The following is an 8,179-nucleotide window of genomic DNA, read 5'->3' as shown; positions in this document are numbered from 1 at the left end:
GCAGGAACGACACTGTTACCACTCAGGTGCAGTCACAACAATGTTACCACTCAGGTGCAGTCACAACAATGTTACCACTCAGGTGCAGGAACAACAATGTTACCACTCAGGTGCAGTCACAACAATGTTACCACTCAGGTGCAGGAACAATAATGTTACCACTCAGGTGCAGGAACAACAATGTTACCACTCAGGTGCAGGAACAACAATGTTTCCACTCAGGTGTAGGAACAACAATGTTACCACTCAGGTGCAGTAACGGCAATGTTACCACTCAGGTGCAGGAACAACAATGTTACCACTCAGGTGCAGGAATGGCAATGTTACCACTCAGGTGCAGGAACAACAATGTTACCACTCAGGTGCAGGAACAACAATGTTACCACTCAGGTGCAGGAACAACAATGTTACCACTCAGGTGCAGGAATGACAATGTTGCCACTCAGGTGCAGTCACAACAATGTTACCACTCAGGTGCAGGAACAACAATGTTACCACTCAGGTGCAGGAACAACAATGTTACCACTCAGGTGCAGGAACGACAATGTTACCACTCAGGTGCAGGAACAATAACGTTACCACTCAGGTGCAGAAACAACAATGTTACCACTCAGATGCAGGAACAACAATGTTACCACTCAGGTGCAGGAACAACAATGTTACCACTCAGGTGAGGGACAACAATGTTACCACTCAGGTACAGGAACAACAATACCACTCAGGTGCAGGAACAACACTTGTTACAAATCAGGTGCAGAAACATCAATGTTACCACTCAGGTGAGGGACAACAATGTTACCACTCAGGTGCAGGAACAACAATGTTACCACTCAGGTGCAGGAACAACAATGTTACCACTCAGGTGCAGGAACAACAATGTTACCACTCAAGTGCAGGAACAACAATGTTACCACTCAGGTGAGGGACAACAATGTTACCACTCAGGTACAGGAAAAACAATGATACCACTCAGGTGCAGAAACAACAATGTTACCACTCAGGTGAAGAACAACAATGCTACCACTCAGGTGAGGGACAACAATGTTACCATTCAGGTGCAGGAACAACAATGTTACCACTAAGGTGCAGGAACAACAATGTTACCACTCAGGTGAGGGACAACAATGTTACCACTCAGGTGCAGGAACAACAATGTTACCACTCAGGAGAGGGACAATAATGTTACCACTCAGGTACAGGAACAACAATGTTACCATTCAGGTGCAGGAACAACAATGTTACCACTCAGGTGCAGGAACAACAATGTTAGCACTCAGGTGCAGGAACAACAATGTTACCACTCAGGTGCAGGAACAACAATGATACCACTCAGGTACAGGAACAACAACGTTACCCCTCAGGTGAGGAACAACAATGCTACCACTCAGGTACAGGAACAACAATGTTACCACTCAGGTGCAGGAACAACAATGTTACCACTCAGGTGAGGGACAACAATGTTACCACTCAGGTACAGGAACAACAACGTTACCCCTCAGGTGAGGAACAACAATGCTACCACTCAGGTACAGGAACAACAATGTTACCACTCAGGTGCAGGAACAACAATGTTACCACTCAGGTGAGGGACAACAATGTTACCACTAAGGTGCAGGAACAACAATGTCACCACTCAGGTGCAGGAACAACAATATCGCCACTCATGTGCAGGAACAACAATGTTACCACTCAGGTGCAGGAACAACATTGTCACCACTCAGGTGCAGGAACAACAATGTCACCACTCATGTGCAGGAACAACAATGTTACCACTCAGGTGCAGGAACAACAATGTTACCACTCAGGTGCAGGAACAACAATGTCACCACTCAGGTGCAGGAACAACAATGTCACCACTCAGGTGCAGGAACAACAATGTCACCACTCATGTACAGGAACAACAATGTTACCACTCAGGTGCAGGAACAACAATGTCACCACTCAGGTGCAGGAACAACAATGTCACCACTCATGTGCAGGAACAACAATGTTACCATTCTGGTGAAGAAACAATATTGTCACCACTCAGATGCATTAACAACAATGTCACCACTCAGGTGAAGGAACAATAATGTTACCACTCAGGAGCAGGAACAACATTGTCACCACTCAGGTGCAGGAACAATAATGTCATCACTCAGGTGCAGGAACAACAATGTTACCACTCAGGTGCAGGAACAACAATGTTGCCACTCAGGTGCAGGAACAGCAGTGTTACCACTTAGGTGCAGGAACAAAAATGTTACAACTCAGGTACAGGAACAACAATGTTGCCACTAAGGTGAAAGAACAACAATATTATCACTACGGTGAGGGACAACAATATTACCACTCAGGTGCAGGAACAACAATGTCGCCAATTAGGTGCAGGAACAACAATGTTACCACTCAGGTGCAGGAACAGCAATGTTACCACTCAGGTGAGGGACAACAATGTTACCACTCAGGTGCAGAAACAACATTGCTGCCACTCAGGTGCAGGAACAGCAATGTTAGCACTCAGGTGCAGGAACAACAATGTTACCACTCAGGTGAGGGACAACAATGTTACCACTCAGGCGCAGGAACAACAATGTCACCACTCAGGTGCAGGAACAACAATGTCACCACTCAGGTGCAGGAACAGCAATGTCACCACTCAGGTGCAGGAACAACAATGTTACCACTCAGGTGCAGGAACAACATTGTCACCACTCAGATGCAGGAACGACATTGTCACCACTCAGGTGCAGGAACAACAATGTCACCACTCAGGTGCAGGAACAACAATGTTACCACTCAGGTGGGGGACAACAATATTATCATGTGGGAGTTCGAACACGTGGATAGGGTAAAGAAATACTCACGTAGGCTGGAAGTACGTATATTGGAACTGAAAGTATGTAAGCGCCAAACAGCCGGCCTGCCTCTCTTGCTCACTCTCTTATAACTGACTGGCCGCCCACAGTACCCATATGTGAGGGGGTCTTTGAATACTGCTGTGGTCAGCACAATATGAATACAGACAGTGACTCAGGCAGAGACGGTTGGTAGTGAGTCATCTACTGGTACACTGGTTACTGGTAACTGGTTACTACTACTGAGAGCTCGGCGACGCTAACGTATGTCGTCCCGACATACAACTAATACAAACTAGAGATGGCAGGTGTATGGCTTGGGCTGATTCTATACAATGTTAAAGTACACAACAACTGAACATTATAACATACATAAGTAGAACATTGGAATGGAAGCTTACGTAGCTGAAACTGTAATGCAATACAAGGTATAATATAGCACAACTCATCGAATGAAACTCAACGTTGGGATTACACAATAGAAGTGATAAAAAAAAAATTTTGATCGATCGATCTGTATTCATGTGAACATGAACACAAAAAAAAATCTTGAATACTGATAAGTTGATACTGTAATTATTCATCTATACAGGTTATTTACACATAACCCCAACTCTGCTAGGGTAAGACTGACATATGCAGAATGGGTGTCATCTCTGGGAGGATTGAATTCCTCTGCAATGGCTAACACATGCCTTGACTGAGGACAGTCTGAACGAGTATCTACAAAAGATACAGCTACAATCACTAGTGACTGTGGAATTACTAATTCTTGGCTTATTACAAAGTCACTAATGGGTGCTGGTGGCTTCACAGTAAGAATAAGATCTTCCTGGAGCAGGAATCGAATTACACCAGAACACAAGGGATCAGTTCTTTCTTACTGGAGGAATGAACAAACTCGGTGGAGTGGATGATTCCCCCCGGTTGAAAAAAATTAACGCTATAACACGCAATATGAGCAAGGGAGAACGAATCTACTATCTCAAACTGCAAGCGCAGGAGAAAAGAAATGAACACGGTGAACAATGCTGATATTCAATCTGAGTCGCACACAGTGACACGAGGTATCAGCTATAAACTTCACTTACAAACGTTAACAACGTGGAAGTTACTCGAGAAATAACTTCTTACAATGCACTGATTACTGTCAACTAGGATGGGATCACAATCTGAAACACAAGGGACAACAACAACACTCAAGTGAGCACACTAGCCACAAAAACGTCTTTCTGCAACGGCTTGTGGCATCAGCAAGAGATGGCATAACTCATTGCAAGTAAAGTTCTTCTCAAAGCGTCCCCTGGGAAGGAACGAATACTTGAACAAGTCGCCATTGCAAGGATAGTAGTCGCACTATCCTGCATGCATGATATTGTGGCTGGAGTCCAGACAGGAGTGACAGTATTACTAGTGCCTGACCACTCGGCTACGTTAATAAGTAATTCACGGATCTATAGGAACTTAATTTGAACTTCACATTTTGCAGCACTTTAACAAATCTCAGATACAAGCTGTGAGAACAAACACATTGCTCAAGGGCTAGGTATTTTCTTTCAGTCAGTAAGGGAATGTTGGTACTGTGGACTGATTCATATTGACTTTGACTGGCATGATACACTAAGTGAACATTCAAAAGTGACTGGGACATGATCTCAGGGAACTTACTCAAGGACATAAGGCAAAAAATGAGCGATAACACTGAAAAATATTGCAAAAAAAATGAGTCAAAGAAACACTGAGTCTACACTGAAAACACAAGGTTTAGAGTGCACAAGAAATTCACTATAAATGTCTCACACACGCAAATGTCTTTAAATGCAAGAAAAATGTCTCTAAACAGAAAATTATCACTGAAGTCTGTAGTAGTCGACGGTGATGACTGGTGACGAGGAAGGTTGTCCTGCGCGGTGATGACGCCGACACTCACGCTGTCGTCGTGAAGAAATGCACTTTCTCGGTGAACTCGCATAACTGGCTTTATCGTTGGCGCTCAGCTACAATCTCTTGACCAATTATGTGAGCCAAAACAGTTCTAGGACCCGGTACAAGGGTGCAAACAACCACAGGTAGATGAGGTGGGTGGTGGTGGTGGTGGTGGTGTTGGTGTGAGTAGAGTGGTGGTGGGTGTGACTCTCGCTGGCGCTCACTGGCATGCACTCCACTCACTACCCATGAAGGTGGCTTGATAAGCCACTATGCCACAGGGATGGTGAAGACCACGTTTAGCATCTAACTGTCATCCAACTGGGAGCACAAAGCGATATATAGACAATACTTCAGAGGAACTTGCTTGGCTTACTTCTCTCTCTCAGCTGGGTTAGAAGCTGGGTTGGCTGACTGGCTTACCCACGAGAATGGCTGACTGGAAGACGTGTAACGATGCACACAGCACGGAGGAGCAGGTGGATGACAGGAGACAGGCTGGATGATAGGCTAACTGGCATTCACTTCCACAGTCTGGCTTACTGACTGGCTTAATTGCAAAATCCGGGTCAACCCCTCGGAGATTAAGCAATTAGCACACGAACTAAGCCAGGAAGCTTGAAACGGCTGCAACAGGCTTGCAGGCTACAGGGTGGAGGTTGTGAGGGGAGCGAGTAGCTGGTGGGTGAGACGGTTCACCTTTGACCCTGCCTGCTACTCACAAACAGTCTTCTAACGTCTTGAATTACCCATAAAAACTTAAATCCACGCTCCACACCGGTGCCACCATTTATCATGTGGGAGTTCGAACACGTGGATAGGGTAAAGAAATACTCACGTAGGCTGGAAGTACGTATATTGGAACTAAAAGTATGTAAGCGCCAAACAGCCGGCCTGCCTCTCTTGCTCACTCTCTTATAACTGACTGGCCGCCCACAGTACCCATATGTGAGGGGGTCTTTGAATACTGCTGTGGTCAGCACAATGTGAATACAGACAGTGACTCAGGCAGAGACGGTTGGTAGTGAGTCATCTACTGGTACACTGGTTACTGGTAGCTGGTTACTACTACTGAGAATATTACCACTCAGGTGCAGGAACAACAATGTCACCACTCAGGTGCAGGAACAACAATGTTGCCACTCAGGTGCAGGAACAACAATGTTACCACTCAGGTGCAGGAACAACAATGTTACCACTCAGGTGAGGGAAAACAATGTTACCACTCAGGTGCAGAAACAACATTGTCACCACTCACGTGCAGGAACGACAATGTTACCACTCAGGTGCAGGAACAACAATGTTACCACTCAAGTGCATGAATAACATTGTCACCACTCAAGTGCAGGAACAACAATACCACTCAGGTGCAGGAACAACATTGTCACCACTCAGGTGCAGGAACAACAATGTTAGCACTCAGGTGCAGGAACAACAATGTAACCACTCAGGTGCAGGAACAACAATGTTACCACTCAGGTGCAGGAACAACAATGTTACCACTCAGGTGCAGGAACAACAATGTCACCACTCAGGTGCAGGAACAATAATGTTACCACTCAGGTGCAGGAACAACAATGTAACCACTCAGGTGCAGGAACAATAATGTTACAACTGAGGTGCAGGAACAACAATGTCACCACTCAGGTGCAGGAACAACAATGTCACCACTCAGGTGCAGGAACAACAGTGATACCACTCAGGTTAGGGACAACAATATTACCACTCAGGTGCAGGAACAACAATGTCGCCACTCAGGTGCAGGAATAACAATATTGCCACTCAGGTGCAGGAACAGCAATGTTACCACTCAGGTGCAGGAAGAACAATGTTACCACTCAGGTGAGGGACAACAATGTTACCACTCAGGTGCAGGAACAACAATGTCACCACTCAGGAGCAGGAACAACAATGTCACCACTCATGTGCAGGAACAACAATGTTACCACTCAAGTGCATGAATAACATTGTCACCACTCAGGTGCAGGAACAACAATGTCACCACTCATGTGCAGGAACAACAATGTTACCACTCAGGTGCAGGAACAACATTGTCACCACTCAGGTGCAGGAACAACAATGTCACCACTAGGTGCAGGAACAAGAATGTTACCACTCAGGTGCAGGAACAACAATGTTATCACTCAGGTGCAGGAACAACAATGTCACCACTCAGGTGCAGGAACAATAATGTTACCACTCAGGTGCAGGAACAACAATGTAACCACTCAGGTGCAGGAACAATAATGTTACAACTGAGGTGCAGGAACAACATTGTCTCCACTCAGGTGCAGGAACAACAATGTCACCACTAGGTGCAGGAACAAGAATGTTACCACTCAGGTGCAGGTATCATGTGGGAGTTCGACACGTGGATTAGGTAAAGTAATACTCACGTAGGCTGGTAGTACGTATAATTACAGATAATGTGAGTAGCGCCCTTACAGCCGTAACCTAGTCTCTCTGCTCTCTCTCGTACAACTGACCGACTGGCCGCCCACAGTACCCATATGTGAGGGGGTCTTTGAATAGTGCCAGGTCAGCACAATATGAATAGACAGTGACTCAGGCAGAGACGGTTGGTCGTGAGTCAACTGGCACAGTGGTTACTGGTAACTGGTTACTACTACTGAGAGCTCGGCGACGCTAACGTATGTCGTCCCGACATACAACTAATACAAACTAGAGATGGCAGGTATACGGCTTGGGCTGATTCTATACAATGTCAAAGTACACAACAATTAAACATTATAACATACATAAGTAGAACATTGGAATGGAAGCTTACGTAACTGAAACTGTAATGCAATACAAGGTATAATATAGCACAACTTAAAACTCAACGTTGAGATTACACAATAGAAGTGATAAAAAAAAATTTGATCGATCGATCTGTATTCATGTGATCTACGGATTCTGAGGAAGGAATATATACAAAGAAAGAGTGTTTAACAGAAAGGCAGATTCGGTGCACTCAAATCTAGACTGTTAACTCTCAGAATGCGGAGAGAACATGAACACAAAAAAAAAAATTCTTGAATACTGATAAGTTGATACTGTAATTATTCATCTATACAGGTTATTTACATTTAACCCCAACTCTGCTAGGGTGAGATTGACATATGCAGAATGGGTGTCATCTCTGGGAGGATCAAACTCTGTAGCATTGGCTAACTCATGCTGTATTTGAGGCAAATCTGAATTGGATGTTACAAATGATATTTGAGGATTTCTCAATACCTGTCGTGTACGTAGGGAATAACGACATTCAGGTTGATCATCTGACTGAGTATCAGAGGAAGAGAGTACAGGATCAGGAGGATTGTCAGAGTCTGTCACATTAGTCTGGGTTGGAACATCATTATCATCACATACTAACTTCATATGATCTAAATGCGATTCTTTATACTGACCAG

This window comes from Cherax quadricarinatus, chromosome 36 (genome assembly GCF_038502225.1).
Source record: "Cherax quadricarinatus isolate ZL_2023a chromosome 36, ASM3850222v1, whole genome shotgun sequence".
NCBI lineage: Eukaryota > Metazoa > Arthropoda > Malacostraca > Decapoda > Parastacidae > Cherax > Cherax quadricarinatus.
This window is presented reverse-complemented; position numbering follows the sequence as displayed.